The sequence below is a fragment of the Camelus bactrianus genome, chromosome 11 (genome assembly GCF_048773025.1).
Source record: "Camelus bactrianus isolate YW-2024 breed Bactrian camel chromosome 11, ASM4877302v1, whole genome shotgun sequence".
NCBI classification, from domain to species: domain Eukaryota; kingdom Metazoa; phylum Chordata; class Mammalia; order Artiodactyla; family Camelidae; genus Camelus; species Camelus bactrianus.
The window spans coordinates 85037001-85055168 of record NC_133549.1 but is presented as its reverse complement, the minus strand read 5'-3'; the positions used below and the strand labels follow the sequence as shown (position 1 = coordinate 85055168).

At 39.9% G+C, this 18168-nt stretch overlaps 2 pseudogenes; one reads left to right on the top strand and one right to left on the bottom strand.

The window, feature by feature from the left end:
* The first annotated feature begins 251 nt into the window (after positions 1-251).
* Positions 252-18168, top strand: part of LOC141579004 (cortactin-binding protein 2-like) — a 29093-nt pseudogene continuing 11176 nt past the window's right edge.
* Positions 13773-13872, bottom strand: LOC141579271 (U6 spliceosomal RNA; annotated as a pseudogene).

Sequence of the window (18168 nt, the reverse complement as noted above, 5' to 3'; positions counted from 1 at the left end):
ATTAAAGTGAAAGACTTGACATGCCCAGTGAATACAGCTAATCTCTAGAATATTTTTAATCTTTTGAAAGGCTGAGGACAATCAGAAAGGAGATTCCACACTTGTGTACCACTTTTTTTCTGCTTAACAAAATGCTAACCAAAAGCCTAAAAAGTACCTAAGGTCTCTTCTTGGTTTATTAATAGATTGAGCAATATCATAAAGTCACTTTCCACGGCCCAGAAAGAAGCTTGCAAGACTACGTAGCACATCAGCTGCTGCTCTGAATGAAGGTATCAATTACTTGCACACCCTCTCCTTTTCCCTGAAAACTCGAAAGTGTGTAGAACTAATGACCATCTCTTCTTATCACAGCACAGACAAATGGCTGCAGGGTTCTCCTGTGAAATAGTGAGAGCCGAAATGGACCCTGATTTCTCCAAGGAGCAGCTAGCAGATCTGTTCATCAGTAGTGGTAAGTCTGTTTCAGCAAACTGAATTGTGGTAACAAAAACACATCTCGTCAGTGATGCCATTACAAGGAAATAAATGTTGCTTGGGATAAATTTAAGTGGACTTTTAATTTATTCAGCAGCTTTCGGATGAAAACTGGGACCCTGGTGAACACTTGCAAAAAATTATTTTCATGTACATATCATTACATTTATTGCACATCCTATATTTTTTCTTTTTCTTCATCTTTTGTTTATAAATTATTATCTGCTATGAGCATACTATATAACTGCCACCAGATGATGCTAAAGGAGGAGTTGGTAGGAGCAGTCCACCTGGTGGAGCTAAGTATTGTGTCTTTGATGCAGTTTAGAACTGCACAGTGATAAAAGCAGATCAATTTTGGGTAAATTTTATTCTTATTTATAAATTCTCTGCAACCAAAGAACCCCTTACTGCTGCCCCTGGGGTGAACTGCTTTCTCCACCTCACTCTTAGAGTGCTGTTGACTGGTACTTTGTTAAATACATTACATGTATTAATTAACTCATTTAATCTCCACAGCAGCCCTGTGCAAGTCAGTATGGTTATCTCCATTTCAAAGGTGAGGAAACAGGCACAGAGAGGTTCAGTAACTTGCCACAACTGCATAGTGGCAGAACCATGATTAAAATGTCTATTAATAGAATGTTTTCATTAATTTTTCTATCCTTAGGCTCTAGAGTTTAACACCCCAAGCTTCACCACAGGTGGAGTTAGTGTAACCCTACATAGCATAGCGTGACTAGTGGTTGTGAAACAAAAGTGAAACGGACCAGCCTCCAGTCTCCAAGACCTCAAAGCCACAGAGACCCTGGGGGCCGAGGGGAGTGAAGGAGGGAGGCAGTTGTGAGCTGAGTGAAGAGGAGGGTTGAAATGTGAATTCAGGTCTCTTTTTTAGGGGAAGTGGTGATTCTCATCTTTGGAGCTATGATCAAGGAATACATCTTGTGGCTGGGGTAGCAGTTGACTAGGATGAGGAAGAAGGAAATAACCAGGAGTTCCTAAATCAAAAAATAAAATTCAGAAGCAGTTTTAGAGAGGGATGGAGGAGTCCACAAACCCTGAGGCACATATTTTGGGGACAGGAAAATCCCACCAGAATCTGAATGTTGCTCTGGTACTGAGGTCAGTCTTTGACCAGATACTAGTGAAAGTTAGCTACAGAAAGTTGTTTTTCTCTGACCATGATACTAATAATAGCTAATATATATTAAGCTTTGACTCTGGTAAGCTTTATTCTAAACACCTGATTTATAAACACTTGAGACAGAAGTTAAGTACCCTATCCACAGATCCCATGGTGAAAACACAGCAGAGCAGGGCTCAGAACAAGCAGCCTGGCTCCTATTCCTCAAAAGACTAGGAATATACTTACCGTATGACCCAGGAATCCCGCTCCTGGGCATATATCCAGAACAAACCCTACTTCAAAATGACATCTGCAGCCCAATGTTCATAGCAGCACTATTTACAATAGCCAAGACATGGAAACAGCCTAAATGTCCATCAACAGATGACTGGATAAAGAAGTGGTATATGTATACAATGGAATACTATTCAGCCATAAAAACCGACAACATAACACCATTTGCAGCAACATGGATGCTCCTGGAGAATGTCATTCTAAGTGAAGTAAGCCAGAAAGAGAAAGAAAAATACCATATGAGATCGCTCATATGTGGAATCTCAAACAAACAAACAAACAAACAAACAAACAAACAAAGCATAAATAGAAAACAGAAGTAGACTCATAGACATAGAATACAAACTTGTGGTTGCCCAGGGGGCAGAGGGTGGGAAGGGATAGACTGGGATTTCAAAACTGTAGAATAGATAAACAAGATTATACTGTATAGCACAGGGAAATATATACAAGATCTTATGGTAGCTCACAGAGAAAAAAATGTGACAATGAATATATATATGTTCAAGTATAACTGAAAAATTGTGCTCTACACTGGAATTTGACACAGCATTGTAAAATGATTATAAATCAATAAAAAATGTTAAAACAAAAAACACAGTCTGGCTCCTGAACCTGACCTGAATCACTGCCAGCCATTGCTCCTTAAAAACTCACCTGTGCCAAATGTTTATTTCTCCTGCTAGTTTTATAACAGAAGCCCGTATGTTTTTTCAAGGTTCCATCTTGTTTCATCTCAATGTAAAAAGCTAAAATATTTTGTTCTCACCCTATCATTGTAGATAAGCAATTAGACTGGATTCTGCTCTAAACTTAGAGAGCTAAAAAAATCTGAGAACAGTGAACTAGGTCAAGGAGGATGCAAAGGTGACCAACTCAGTGTTTCTAAACTTTTGGGAACATCTTGTTAAAAAACAAAACAAAACAAAACAAAACAAAACAAAAACACCTCTTCTTCCTAATTGCCCAATTTGGTGAGTGGCACAAGTCTCTTGGCCCCTACACTTGGAATTCAGGTCTTATTGGCAGACTTAAAAAACCTAAATGCCCACAAGTGCCAAAAAGCCACATTAAGGGGTGAAGCCAGCTGATTGGGACTGGGGGAGGGGAGGCACATCTTGGTCTCCCCAGGGCAGCAGCTTTCAGCTCTAGCCACTTGTTGGTGGTAGAAGCATAGACCCAGGGTCCTGAGATCTTGTGATTTGGAAGAAGAAGCCAGAAATCCAGGTTTTTCTGTGAAAATCTGGGAGCTTGTTCTTTCCATATTTTTAACTATCTCTATTTTTAAAGCAGTATGAGGACCATTTAGAACCCCCAGGTTCTCATTCATGGACCCCTCACACTTTTCACACAGCCAGTCTGTGTTCATGTCCTGCCAAATGGGTCTCAGTGTGCCTTTTTCATCCACCCTTATGGTACCATCCTACTGTATGCCCCCTTTCCCCTGGCAGTGGCTGCTCTGCCTACCTCTTCTCCCTGAACATCCTTCATGGACCACCAGACTCCTGATTGAAAGTTCTGTGTGATTTCTGCCTCCCACATTCTTTCATCACTCACTGAATCAAGTCAATGCTATTCAAGACCTTCCATTCAAGGACATTGACCCATCTGATTTGCTTATCTGTCCCTTTTTAATTTAATTTTTGAGATATAGTGTAAGTTTAAGGTATACAATGCATTGATTCGATACATGTACATATTGCAAAATGAATACCACTGGAGCATTAGCTAACATCTCCATCAATTCACATAATTACCATTTCCTTCTCACAGTGAGAACAGTTAGTATTTTCTCTCTTAGCAACTTACAAGTATAGAATACAGTATTGTTAACTATAGCCTCCATGTTTACATTAGATCTCTGGAACTTATTTATCTTATAACTGCACCCTTTGACTGTCATCTCCCCATTTCTCTCATCCTCCAGCCCCTGACAACCACCATTCTACTGTGTATCATCAGACTGGCATTTTTAGATTCCACATACACATGATATCATGCAATATTTGTCTCTCTGACTTATCCCATCTAACACAATGCCCTCAAGATCCATCTGTGTTGTTACAAATGGCAGTATTTCTTTCTTTCTCATGGCTGAAAAATATTCCACTATATATATATGGCACATTTTCTTTATCCATTCATCTGCTGATGAATAGGTAGGTTGTTTGCATATCTTGGCTATTGTGAATTAAGCAGTGAACATGGGAGTGCAAATATCTCTTCAAGATCTCTGCAAGATTTTATTGCCTTCGGATACATACCCAGAAGTAGAATTGCTGGATTATATGGTAGTTCTATTTTTAGTTTTTGAAGACCCTCTATACTATTTTTCATAGTTGTTGTACCAGTTTTCATTCCCACCAACATTGTACAAGAGTTCCCTTTTCTACACATCCTCACCAACACTTTTTAACTCTTTGGTGATAGCCGTTCTAACAGGTATTGATATCTCACTGTGGTTCTGGTTTGCATTTCCCTGATGGTTGCTGATGTGGAGCTTCTTTTCATGTACTTGTTGGCCATTTATATATCTTCTTTGGAATATCTGACCCTTTTTAAAAATAGATACCTAAGCTCCAGCGAAAATACGGTATTTCTCCACACATATCCTTTGCTTTTCCACTCTCTACTCTTCTTTGTTTATGCTGCATTTTTTGCCTAGAATTACTCTAAGATTTCATCTAGAATAAACGCACAAACTCTCTCTCTCTCTCTCACACACACACACTATGCTGCATGGCAGGTACTATGCCCAGTACAGTGCTGATCAAAATAGCCATGGAAGCCCCTGCTTAAATGCTCTAAGGACACCTCAAATGAAGGCTTTTCTAATCCCCCCAGATATGACAACCACCTCTGATGAACAGCAGTAGGTTTTGTTTACCTCTGTGCCCCACCTAACTCTAGGTCAAGGCAGTGAGGGTACTATCTGGGCTTTTGTGCTGGCCCACACACATGTTGCGAGCTCCCTGAAAGCTAGTAATGTAGCTTATTCTTCTGTTTCACCTTGTACACTGATTGCCAATAATTGCTTGTTGAATGAGTGGATGAATCTCCTGATCAGGAAATAGCATGGGCAAAGAAAAAGGAGTTAGTCATACTTAGTTGTCAGCAGGTAGAAGGACTTGCTTATGATGGAGGTAGAAAGAAGTAAGATTAGAGTGTGCAGGAGTTGTTAAGGCAATAGCTGATAATAGGGCATAAGGATAAGAGTGAGTTGAGTTTGAAAAAGGAAGTTTTGGAACTATAGATTAAGGCCAAAAATCTCCACTCTAACTCCTTTCTCATGTAGGAAGTAGTGTAGCCTCTCCAAGTATTAAAGGATTTTATTCTGTATGTGGCTCAGCAATTTATAAGTATCAAATATCCTCTTCCTTTTTTTAATAACAAAAGTAAGACATAAACACAAGATTCATCTGCCGAGACTGTGAAGGCATTTGCCCAAGTTTGCCAGCTGAGTGTATCATAGATCCTCATCTGCCAGAGTGCACACGTCCACTCAGCCCTGAGTTCTTCTGACTCTGCTTCCTACATCTCGTCTCCACCCCCTGCTCTCCTGTCCCCCTGCCACCTATCATTTCTTGCTCAAGGGACAATGGAGACCCTTCGTATTTCCTCTGGTCTCATTCCTTCCACAGGCCCCCTACAGGCTTCCAGAGGGCTCACCCTAGAATAGAAAACTGCTCAGGACAGTTCCCTGCTATTACACTGCAGTGGCTCCAGAATAAACACTGAAGGTCCCAGATGTCAAGAACATTACAGTCTGGCTTCAAATCTCTCCCTTGCTGCTGTCCATCCTCATCTCCTAAAACTCCATCCACTGTCACCATCATTTTCTCAGTAAGACCAGCTGCTGTTGACTGGTGACCAATGAGGAGGTCAAAGAAAACATACACTCTGAATAGATGGGGGCACCAGAGGCTTCTGAGCAGTGTGAGAGAATCTTGTGTCAGCCAGTGGGAAGGGTCTGTGGATACTGTGGTGTCCCTTTTTTTGTTGTGCAGAAAGCACCTAGCAGGGAATGTTCTTTTGGTCAAAGGGTGATGGAAAAGGACAGAGAATAGCACGAGCAGAGATCTGGATGAGAGAAAGGGGGTCTCCTCCTCTATTCCATGTAGGCTTTTAGAATATTGGGGATAGGAATCTTTCAGCTATTCTCTTGCTTTTTTTACCAATAAATTAAATTGATCAAATTACATGACTTCCAAGTGAGGAATACACTGATTTGTAAGGCATTCTAAACTTATCCCTGGTTTTTAACCGTATTTTCTCTAAAGAAAGAGATTTAAACTACTTGAATTGGGCTGTGGTTAGAAAGTTGAACTTTTATCTTCCAATGGGCATCATACATGCATTACTGTATATGTTCCTCTCTACAATTCTGCAGAAGAAAGCCAGTGAAAAGAGGCATAGAGAAGGAATTTTTTTAAAAAGTGTACGAATGAAAAAATACAAGAAGGAAAAATAGCAGATTTTTTAAAATAACTAGCTTTAAGAAATAAAACTTATATGGAAATTAAAATGGTGCCAGTGAAGAAAATAATGTGGAACAGAACATGTCAACAAGGGTTATCTTTAGGCTAGCAAGGCTTATCTTGTATTTATTTTAAAATAACATCTTCCTTATCATATTGACTTGTGTGAGAGAGTCATGCCACATGGCTCCGTTATTTGCTAAGGAGTGTATGAACGTGTATTAGAAGTGGGTCAAATTTCTCCTCGGTGTAAGGTATTGAGTTGGGTTAGCAAGACAGATGCTTTTTAAAATTGCATGTGACAGTAGTAGCAAAAAAAAAATTAAACACTAAATTGCTATTTCAAAGAAATGCTTAGAATTCCTGAGAGAAATTTCTACTTCAGAAGTAATAGAGATGGAATTAGTGTGATAATAGGAGGAGGCTGTGCAATTGAAGTCTACATAAATGAGTTTTCCTCCTTAGACCCTACGTTTGTGGAGGCTCTTGGAATGTTTGTCCCTTGCTTCTCATCTGGACTCGGAGCATCATCCCTACAGAGCTTTGTTTTGAGTGAACAGTATAGAAGATGTGCTGCCATCCATCTCAAAGGGGAGATTTTGGACTTGAGGTCATGTTAGACATAAAGGAGTTAGGATTTAACTATAAATGTGATATGTTAATTATTTTTAAGCCCATGAGTCTTGCTGTAGAACTGCTATCCAGAACATTTAATACAATGGTGTGCAACACTGGACAATAGCCCTGAGCCTACCCAAGGGGGTGTCTATTTAAGATGACCAGCCTCTGGAGAGGAGCAGGGCTGACATAGCCTATAAAGTTGTAAGAGAATAGGACAAAAAGAGTAGATTTGTTTTAGAAATAGGGCTTTGAATTATCACAGGGCAAAGGGAATCTGAACGGCTTTCCAGCACTGGCCAAAAGGAATCTCCAGCTGTAGCGTGGAGTGGGTGGCCATCTTGTGTCTACACGAACCCTGATCAGGGGCTGATAAATCCTTCAAGCCAGAAGGTGTAATGAGTTTCTGCTTCTGTGGCTGGTTAATATATTAGAACTGAAACTATGTTAACCTGAACTCAAAACATGCTATTTCTCAACTAAAATGAAATTTACCTTTGGACCAACTTGCTTCAGGATGTTGCTTGTAAGTGGTCTGATGGAGACGTAGATGTTACTGAAAAATTGAGTATATTTTTGAGTAACTGAGGCCAGCAGTATTGAAGACCAAGCTTTTCATCAAAGAAACCCAGTCTATTTGACCCTTGATCAGTCCCTCAGGGAAGATCAAGATGAACAGGGATGAGATGGAAACGACCCAACAATCATGAACAGCACCCCCACCTCCTTTTATCTAGGGCACAAGCTGTCCATTCACTGAGGGATTAATGAGCAATACAGTTCTTGCCTGTAGACCCAGGAGGATGAGTCTATGTCTCCCGAACTCCTGTAAACTCAGTTATCTCCAGTCTGAATCCTCCTATCCTTCTGTTCCAGCCCCTGCTGGACAGCTCAGGAGAGATGCCTGACTCAGCAAACACTCAGGCATGAAACAGCCCATCCCCATCTCCCCTGCCTCATGTGTGCTCTTCCTCGTATGCTTTCTGCCTCCATTACCTGCATGGCCTCTTCTGATGGGAGCTTCTGAGTTGTCTCTGGTATTTCTCTCCACTGCTCTGTCAGGACAGTCAACCACTGAGCATTACCGACTCCATCTCAAAACACCTTTTTGTTCTGTGCCTTGGCCCTCGATGAGGGTCCCACTCCCTCTTGTCCTCACCTCATCAATAAGAGTCCGGGGGTGTGTTTTCCTGTTTTTCTTTCCTTTCCTGTCAGTTAGTCACACCAGTGTAAGATCTCAAAGCAGGATTCAAATCATGTTTATCGCCCTCCTTAAAGACTTTCACCCATTCCCATGGCTGGTAGTTTCTCCCCCATGACTTGACATTCTGGGTTCTGAGACTTCATATCAGCAAATCTCACCCTGGCTGATCACAAAATGTCAACACCTGAGCTCAGAACAGACCAGTTAAATCAGAGCCCCTGGGGATGGATCCTAGGAGATCATAATGTGTAGCCCAGGGTGAAGACCCAGCCTGCTGCCTGGCTGCTCAAAAATGGGCCTCCTGGATTCTGTTCCACTGATTTCATTCCTCTGCCCCTAGCTCCCAACCAAACCTGACTGAGGCCTGTGTCAGCTTTGAGCTCACCAACATACCCCTCTTGCAACATGCCCCTCGATTCTGACCTTGGTTTGAGGCCCCTGTCCCCTCCAACCTTTGTTCTTCTGACTGTGCCATGTCTTAAACCTAGAAAGCCTTCTTCTGACCTACCTGTCAAAATGCGCTTCCTTCTAATAGGTTCAGTTTAAAATGGCACACATCCCTGGTTAGAATTGATCACCTTTAGCATGCCACAGTGCTTAGCATGGTACATCCAGCAAGGAGGCATGGGAAAACATTTGCTGAGATGCAGTTCCTCTTCCTGCAGACACGCTCTTTCTGGATGCAGCAGCTTCAGGACTACTGGAGCTAGTCAGACACTTCACACACATCAGGGAAAAGCTGGAGACCTGCAGTCCTTAGTTACAGAAAAGCAGATACATCAACCATTCAACCTGGCCAATTTTTTTTTTTTAATCACTGGATATAAAAGGTTGTTAGCTTATCATCGTTGTTTAAAAAAAAAAAAAAAAAACTACAGGTTTCTCAGACTTCCATGTCTCTGAAATAACATTTGAACCTGAGAAGCATAGAATTTTAGCACTCTTGACTCAATCGCTGTGTTGAAGAGGACCCAGCCCCCCCAAGTACAGCTAAATTGAGATGTGGTTGTTATTGTTTCTACTTTTCTAGTTTTTAAAGCTTCAGAAGAGATTCATTTACAGTGCTCAAGGAGTTCTTTTGAAAGTGAAAATGCATTTGTGTCTATAGTAACAAGGAGGCCGAAGGGAGTGTGATACACCATCAGAAGTGTTTGTGAAAAGTGGAAGGCATGACAGAATTACTCTCAAGTATCTTAAATTGATCTTTTTTCAAGGTTAATTTAGCTATGACTGGGGCATCTCAGAATCTTCTAAAACATTAAAAAGTAATTTTAATCTTTTTATTCATTGGTATATAGGAAGAATTATATGTATTTTAACTACAATTTGAATGACATTAGAGTGCTTAGCAGGTGCCAGGCACTGTCTCAATTATATTTTGTCCACTGACTTATCTTCTACATAAAATAACAATCTTCCATTTACTTTCCATCTTTCATTTGGGGTTGATATGTAGTTCAGCACCCCCTGTCTTTAGTGTGAGGACCCCTTAAATAAGAATCAGAAGTCCCAGACTGTAGTCCTTCCTTAACCACTGTTTCTGAAACCTTAGTCAGATCACTGTAACCTCTCTGAGATCTGTAAAATGAAAGGAGGGTTCTGCTTGTCTCTGAGGTCCTGTCTCCATAATTTTATGAATATTTTACGTATGTGCCATTAAAGGTCACTTAAGGATTTTGACTTTCTGTATTGTGAAATATACCTCTATCAGATACATACTACTTATATTTACAGATCAGTGAATCATTTAAAATAACCATTTAACCACTGATCAGGTCACGGAATATCCCCAGTTTCCAGAATGTACCCATGTGCCACACTCAGTTCACAAACTTTTCCTTCTGGAGATGTCCACTAGTCTGTCTTGTTGTAGTAACCATTTTCTTTGCTTTTTAAAAAAGTATTACTACATATGAACCCCTGAATTATATGTTTAGTGTTGCCCCATTTGAATTTTAATGTTCAAATTATATTGTATGCATCCTTGTGTGATTTCTTTATATATATATTTTCAAATTGAAGTATAGTCAGTGTACACTCTTGTGTCAATTTCTGGTGTGCAGCATAATAATTCAGTCATACATGAACATACATATATTCATTTTCATATTCTTTTCAATCATAAGTTACTACAAGATATTGAGTTTAGGTCCCTGTGCTATACAGTATAAACTTGTTGTTTATCTATTTTATATACATTAGTTAGTGTCTGAAAATCTAGGACTCCCAATTTATCCCTTCTTCTCTGCCGGTAGCCATAAGTTTGTTTTCTATGTCTGTGAGTCTGTTTCTGTTTTGTAAATAAGTTTGTCTTTTTTTTTTTTTTTTTTTAGATTCCACATATGAGTGATATCATATGGTATTTTTCTTTCTCTTTTTGGCTTACGTCACTTAGAATGACATTCTCCAGGTCCATCCATGTTGCTGCAAATGGCACTATTTTATTTTTTTATGGCTGAATAGTTATTTATATTTTTTAACATTTTTACATGTTATAATCATTTTACAATGTTGTGTCAAATTCCAGTGTAGAGCACAATTTTTCAGTTATACATGAACATATATATATTCAATGTCACATTTTTTTTCTCTGTGAGCTACCATAAGATCTTTTGTACATTTTCCTGTTCTATACAGTATAATCTTGTTTATCTATTCTACAATTTTGAAATTCCATCTATCCCTTCCTACCTTCTGCCCCCTAGGCAACCACAAGTTTGTATTCTATGTCTGTGAGTCTATTTCTGTTTTGTATTTATGCTTTGTTTTTTAGGTTCCACATATGAGCGATCTCATATGGTATTTTTCTTTCTCTTTCTGGCTTATGTCACTTAGAATGACAGTCTCCAGGAGCATCCATGTTGCTGCAAATGGTGTTATGTTGTCGGTTTTTATGGCTGAATAGTATTCCATTGTATAAATATACCACAGTTTATCCAGTCATCTGTTGATGGACATTTAGGCTGTTCCCATGTCTTGGCTATTGTAAATAGTGCTGCTATGAACATTGGGGTGCAGGTGTCATTTTGAAGTAGGGTTCCTTCTGGATATACCATTTGTAGCAGTCCTCCACATGGTTGCTTGTAGTTGTGATTTGTTCCCTTTCATACCTGTTGTATGAATATACTCCTGTTGGAGTACAGTCTACTGTTGGTGGACATTTGGGTTGATTCCCTTTGGGATTTGTTAAGGAACTGGTATTGGACCATTGTGTATGTGTGTGTGTATTCAGTAATGCCAAACTGTTTTTCAGGATCCTTATATTCCCATAGCAGTTTAAGAGCATTCCCATTGTGTCACATCTTTGCACACTTAACTTTTTGCCAGTTTATATAGGTTTCTGTAAAACCTTTAATCACCAAATTTCCTTTTTGATCACAGCATGTCTGATCTCAGTGAAACAATCCTCTGCTACCAAGAAAATCATCATCATCTTAGAGAATTTGGATAAATCTTCACTGTCTGAGTTGCTGGGGGACTTTTGGGGACCTCTGGAAAATCACAGCACTGAGAGACCCTGTACTTTCCAGAAAAGTAAAGATAGTGGAGAGGGCTCGCTGAGAAGCAAGCTTCTTCAAGATCCTTTCAATCTTTCTATTCCCCAGAGTACACATTAGGCTTCCTGGTCTTCTTTCCTTCATGTATGTGAATTTGGATTTGTCCCCTGATACCGCTTGCTGAGGTTGGAGTGTTGCTGTTGGTTTGTTTTAGGAAATGTAACATCTGAATGTTACTGCTTTCATGAGAACCACTTTCTGATGGGAACCATTGCCAAGGCCTGTGTCCAGGGCTCTGACTTGCTGGTACAGCAGCATTTCCACTGGGTTCAGCTGCAGTGGGACGGGGAGCCTGTGCATGGGCTGCTACAGAGGTTCCTGAGAAGGGAAGTTGTGAACGAGGTAACAGCCCACGGGCACAGGCTGCTGCCGGGAGAGGGGCCTTGCGTGCCAGGCAACCTGGGCCTGGGCTCTGCCACTTACATGTGGTCTGCAGCAATTAAAATTTTTGGATATTCAAGGGTTAAATAAGATAACACATACAAAATCCATAGTAGTTTCTGGAATATATTATGTACTAAAAAAAAAAAGCAAATATTCATTGTTCTCAAGGAGTCTCTCCAATTTTAAAATGCTGTGGGAAACTAGATTAGAGAGTTAACCACTCTTCTTAAGGAAGAGCTACTGCTTTCCTTGGAGCCTTCCCTGTCCATCCCCTTGAGCTAATGTTAATATTTGACTGTTACCCTGTCCTGTCATAAATATTAAGAAGTCATGTGAAAAAAATTAGAACTCTGTTGACACCTTTTTAAGAATAATAATCACTGTTAGTGATTTTTCAGAATAATAAAATATTCTATATTCTACCAAATAACAAAATTAATTAGTGCTGACCAAAGCTAGTACATTACTATTTAATTTAATATTCTTAAATGAGGCCAGTAGCTGAGTGTCAGGATGGATCTGAAGTAAAAGAGCTCAATTTAGCAGGGTTTTATTGTGTAATCCTGCACAGGGGGCCACACTTGGAGGACAGGATCTTCATTGTATCAGCACAGTATTTTAAGCTGTAACCCAAAACCCCTCTGCTAGCTGCTTCACAAAAAGAGGCTTTTCCCCTTACATAACCAGACATCTTGCAGAAGGTGTTGCTGCCGTCCATTCACACCTTCACCCACATCTCAGATCTGGGTGAGTCTCTTGACCACCTTTCAGACTGCAGGATATCTGCAGGGCTTTGGGTACCACACCCTCACACAGACGTGTCTGCTGGCAGGAAGCAGGATGCTGTGTGGAGAGGGAGCTTCAGCATCCTCCATCTCCTCTGTATCAGGGAGGAAAACAGCTTTTTCTGAAACTCCCAGAAACCTAAGACTTCCCCTTACTGGTTCATTAACTAGAACTACTTTCATGCCCACCTCTCCACCCCAGACCATGGCTAGAATGAACTTCCCAAGACCAAAGTGCTCCACCAAATTCCTGAACAAAATTCTGTGTCTGTTGTGTTAGAGCATATGAATGTACGTGCATTTGTGGGGTGGGGCGGGGGAGGCAGGCAGAGGGAGAAGTGTGGAGTGGGAATGCCTTCAGTGATTTCATGAACAGTGCCTGCCACTAGTAACTTGAATTAGTTTCTGAAATTTGTAATTTAATCAGAAGTCTTCTGCCCCAAGCTCTGCTAAAGTCAGTTGCCTGGTTATAAATCTATGCTTTTGACCAAAGCACATATAATGTACAACCTTAACCAGCAGGAAGATAGGTAAAGTAAACATAGTCATAGGTCTGTAGCTTTTCAAATTATAGAGATTTCCATTAATTTCATCACTTTTATTATTTAAATCTTATTGCCAAAAAAAAATCACATAAATAATTGCAAAAGATACTAGTTTTTCTTAAAGATTTTATTTTTTAAGAGCAGTTTTAGGTTTACAATAAAACTGAAAGGAATGTACAGGGATTTCCGATATAACCCTTGCTCCCCAAACATGCATAGCTTCCCCTGTTATCACCAGAATCGTGCATTTTCTTATCAAGGAGTAACCTACATGGCACATCAAAGTCCCTAGTTTACCTAAGAGAAAAACATCGAATGCGTCATGAATTTGCATGTCTTCCTTATGCAGGGGCCCTGCTTCTCTGAAAGGTACAAGTTTACCGGTTTACCAGTTTGGTTCTGTAGATACAGCACTATTTTGGATAAAGTGTACCTCTTTTTCCCCTTCTCCAGCTCTCTGGTGAACCTTTGAGAAGGATTGATTTTACTTGTTTTGAAAGGAAAGTTCCAAGCTTCAAGCTCTACACCTTCCTCCGCTGTGTTTAAGAACAGGCAAGTGGGGTGTGCTGTGAAGAACAGAAAGAGGGGAAAGGGTAATGCCTTTAATTTACCAGGAATCACTCAGGTAGGTTAATAAAATGGGCTCTTGGAGTGAGTGCACAATGGGAATGAATGACTCCTGCAACACATTAGAACTCTTGTAACTGCAGGAAGGAACCAAGCCTTTGGGGGCTCTCAGAAGCACACCGGCACTTGTTCACAATTTATTCTTCCAGTTCCTCACAGGGACGAAGGTAAACTGATCTTTTAGGACAACATCAGGCTTCTAGCATTAAAAAAAATAATAATTATATTTCTTTAGTAGGAAATTAATATTCAACTGTTATTAATTGTACATGATCTCATTATTCTTGCTAGAAGAATATTGGAGAAAGAGGGAGAAATATGATTGTTCCTTTTTTTTGAAGAAAAAGGAAATTATAACAGATCCCAAAGCCTGGTGTAACACAGTGATGTCACTTTAGCGGTGCTGCTAGAGTCACTGAGCCACTCTTTCATGTTTTTTCTATACCAAATTCTATCCTTCATGTAGGACATACAAATATTCATATATTATCCTCAGTCTTGGTATCTAATTATTATGATATTATATCATAATTATCATTATATCATAAAGATTTACATAAATCTGCTTTCTTATAAAATACAGAGTTAATTGTGAAATAATTCTAAATTATTGAGATTTCTCCTCATAGTAAATAAATCTTCATCCTTTTATGAACCTTCTGTGCTACCAAAAAGGGACTCTACTTTATAAAATATAATTCTAAAGAGAATTGCTCCCATTAAACTATGTGTACGATACAGTATTACTTAAAATGTACACATTTTAAAATTTGAAAACAAATGAATTTCCTCATGCCAGCAGAACTCTGTACATTTTGATGAAGTTAGCATTTTAGCTGACTTGCATTCTAGGGAAGTTAAAAGTAATACAAGGTGAACATGCCACAGGTCCAGATGTACCATCTTCTCACTTAACCAAATTATTAAACTATTTCATGTCATCTTTATTCATTTGTTCAGAATCCTTTCTTGAACACCTATTATTTGCAAGACCTTGTGAGGTACTCTCTGTACGTGTGAAAACTGATTTCTTCCAGAACTGATGTGTAAGAATTCATCTGAGGTGTCTTACTGCACTGTCACGTCTGAATCCTTGCATTTCACGTCATGAGCTACAGATCTATCTCCGCATCTCATGCTAACACACATGATAGAGCGTGGTGTTACCTATCCCTCCTTCAGCCACCCCAGGTGGAGGGAAAATCAGAATCGGCTACATTTTTGTTTTACAGTTTTAAGTGTTTATCTTCTAAATTTTGGACTGATGGAAACAAAAGGAAAAGAATCCCTGTTCCAAACCGAGCCCCCACCTTCCTCCTCCCTGTGTCTCTAGTTACGAGGGCAGGTGCCCTCCCCCTGCGATCCCATGTGCAAGATGGTTGACTGGGCCCCGGCTGTCTGGCAACAGCTCAGCGTGTGCCTGGCCGGCTTGGGCACACTGGAAGCACTTCTTGGACCAAAGTATTTCCTGTCTTGTCCTGTAATCCCAGGGTATATACAAGCAACAGTGAATTAAGTGTCATTTCTCCTTCTTTGTCCATGTAAAGTAGAGCCCAGGCCAGTTTGGGATTTTGGGGGGTGAGTGGGAAAGCTGCAGGGGCAGCTTCTGCCATCAGCAGAGAATGCTGGGCTCCACACTGCTGGCGCAGGAGCACCAGGACTTGTCTGTTGAGCAGTTCCTAGGGAAACTGTTTTTTGCTAAGACTAGATTGATAGCAGTTTCACTTTGTTTACAAAACTCTCATCTGAGTTGTGGGTGACTTGCTGTGCAGTGTCTCCTGAGGAAGGTCCACATGACACATTCCATCAAGGATCCTATAACCAAAAAAAAAAAAAAAAAAAAAAAAAGGAAAGAAAGAAAGAAAAAACCGAACAAAATGACACAACTTCATTCTGTTGATGAAGTGAAAAGCTTCCTCCTTTATTAATGAGACTTATGTACTTACTAGGTTTTCTTTCGGAGCAGCTTATGAGAACAGACATATATACAATAAGGTTAATGAGATAGAAAATCAGAAGGAAATTGAAAGGAGGAAAAATTTATCTCCATCCAGATTACTTAGTAAGGTCTCTGAGATTAGCTATTAGATTTGATTCTGTGCTTTCCGGCATCCTGGGCAGAAATCCATTTTGGAAAGCAGGGGCTGCAAATAATACATCTTCTATTTTGTAAGACAAACTGTCAAATTAGTAATAGCTCACTGGGGGAAAAGAAGAAGTGCTATATTAAAAAATACATAGCATTTTCTTGTTAAAAAGCAGAAATACATTTATTCATATAATGACCCCTGTGGCAGTATCATGATTAAATTTAAGCCTTTTCAGAGTCTCAGGATTCTTAGGAGCCAGTTTTGGCCTTTCCTGTTTGGAGCAGTCGTTGTCAAGAAGTAGACGCTCAGAAAATTTTATGCTCCTTGTAAGCTGACAGGTTTACCTGCTGCTGGTTCGGGATGCTGGGTCAGAAGCCAGCACTTCATCGCTTACAGCACAGTTGCAGCCTAGGTTTCATATGTGCATCAGTTCCCCCAGCTTCTCGGGTCCCCTGGGGTGATGCCTAGTGGCCCAGGTGGGTGCTGTCTTTGCATCAAAGCTGTGGAACTTCAAGCTTGGATGGCAATCACCCTGTCTTCTAACAGTAGATGCTGGCGAATCTGTGTACCTTTTGTCCTGAAAGGAAAAATTTTCATTACCCTGCTGAGGAAACAAATCTGCCCACTGCTCCAGAAGGAGGCACTGTATTTTCTAAGTCTGTTTGCTGTACTATCATTCTTGGAAATGTAGTCCAGGACAACAGCTTACACAGGAGGTACAGAAATGCTGTGGAGAGTTGTCTCTGAAACATATAAGGGAATTAAGAAATTTTTCTCTTTTTTTGCCAAAGCTTATCATCTTTACCCCTTTAGCAACTTTAAGAGTAATTGTGTATTTTTTTTTCTGAATTATGTATCACTAGACATGAACAAAGAAGCTGACCATAGACAGATGCTTGTTATCTGGATAATAGTTTTAACAGTTTTGAAAGGCTTATGCCAATGACCTAATAGCTTTGACAAGTTTCCTACTCTGGGAGTAGTTTTTTAATTTACAGCCTTTAATTGTAATAACTGTTTTTTTTTAATGCTACAACAAAGTGTCGTCTTTTTTGAAAGAATCTTAATTGGCATTGAGGGCTTCAAATTTGGGCTCAAGTCCCACAGCTACAGCTATTAATGTGAAGAGTCCACTTGAGGTGATGGCTCGTTGACTGCATCCCTTCTACAGGGCTAACCCTCCACATGTAGACCCACCTTGGGGTAGGCAGATTTTATTTGCCAGTGATTATAAAATGAATCCCCATTGCAGAAATATTAAAATACAATCTATGTATCTTACTAAGGAAAACGGCAAGTAAGTTTAAGCTGTTTAGACACAGATTTTTAGGCAATCGTTTTCCCAGACTGCTTCAGTGTGTAAAGTTTTCTCCTTTCCACCTTCCCCCTTACAATAAATACTTATTTGGGCATTTATCTATTCAACACTCAAACATTGATTCCTGCTCTCCAAGATCTTATACAGAAAAAGGAGAGAGACATGTGAACAGCTTCATTTGAAATACATTGCACTTTTAAGCCAAACTCAAACTACTCTGGTGTTGGATAATTTCATTTATTCCAAAACTACCTGGGAATTATAGGATATATATAGAAACACTTAGGTTTTGCTTCATGGTCTTCAAACTTGTCCCTCATAATGTAATTCACAAGAGGTCTGGTCTTAACAATGAATCCACTCCTCTCTCACAAGGTGGATGTGGAATTGTGTCCAGAGTTCAAGAAGCAATATTGTCAGGAACCTCTGAGAAAAGACAGCCAGGCCTTGGGCACACAACCAAAATCCCTAGCCAAAGGGAGCAGGCTGTGGTGAGAGCTGCTCTCAGCATCTTGATTAATAAAGCTGTTCTGCATGGCTGTTCCCTCCAGAGAGCAGGTATGTGGTTTCATGCTGAGAGGAGAGGAAATTCACACACATATGTAAGACTTGTTTGAATTTGGTTTTAGGGATCTCTCTTTTCTCTGTGTAACTAGAGAAATTAT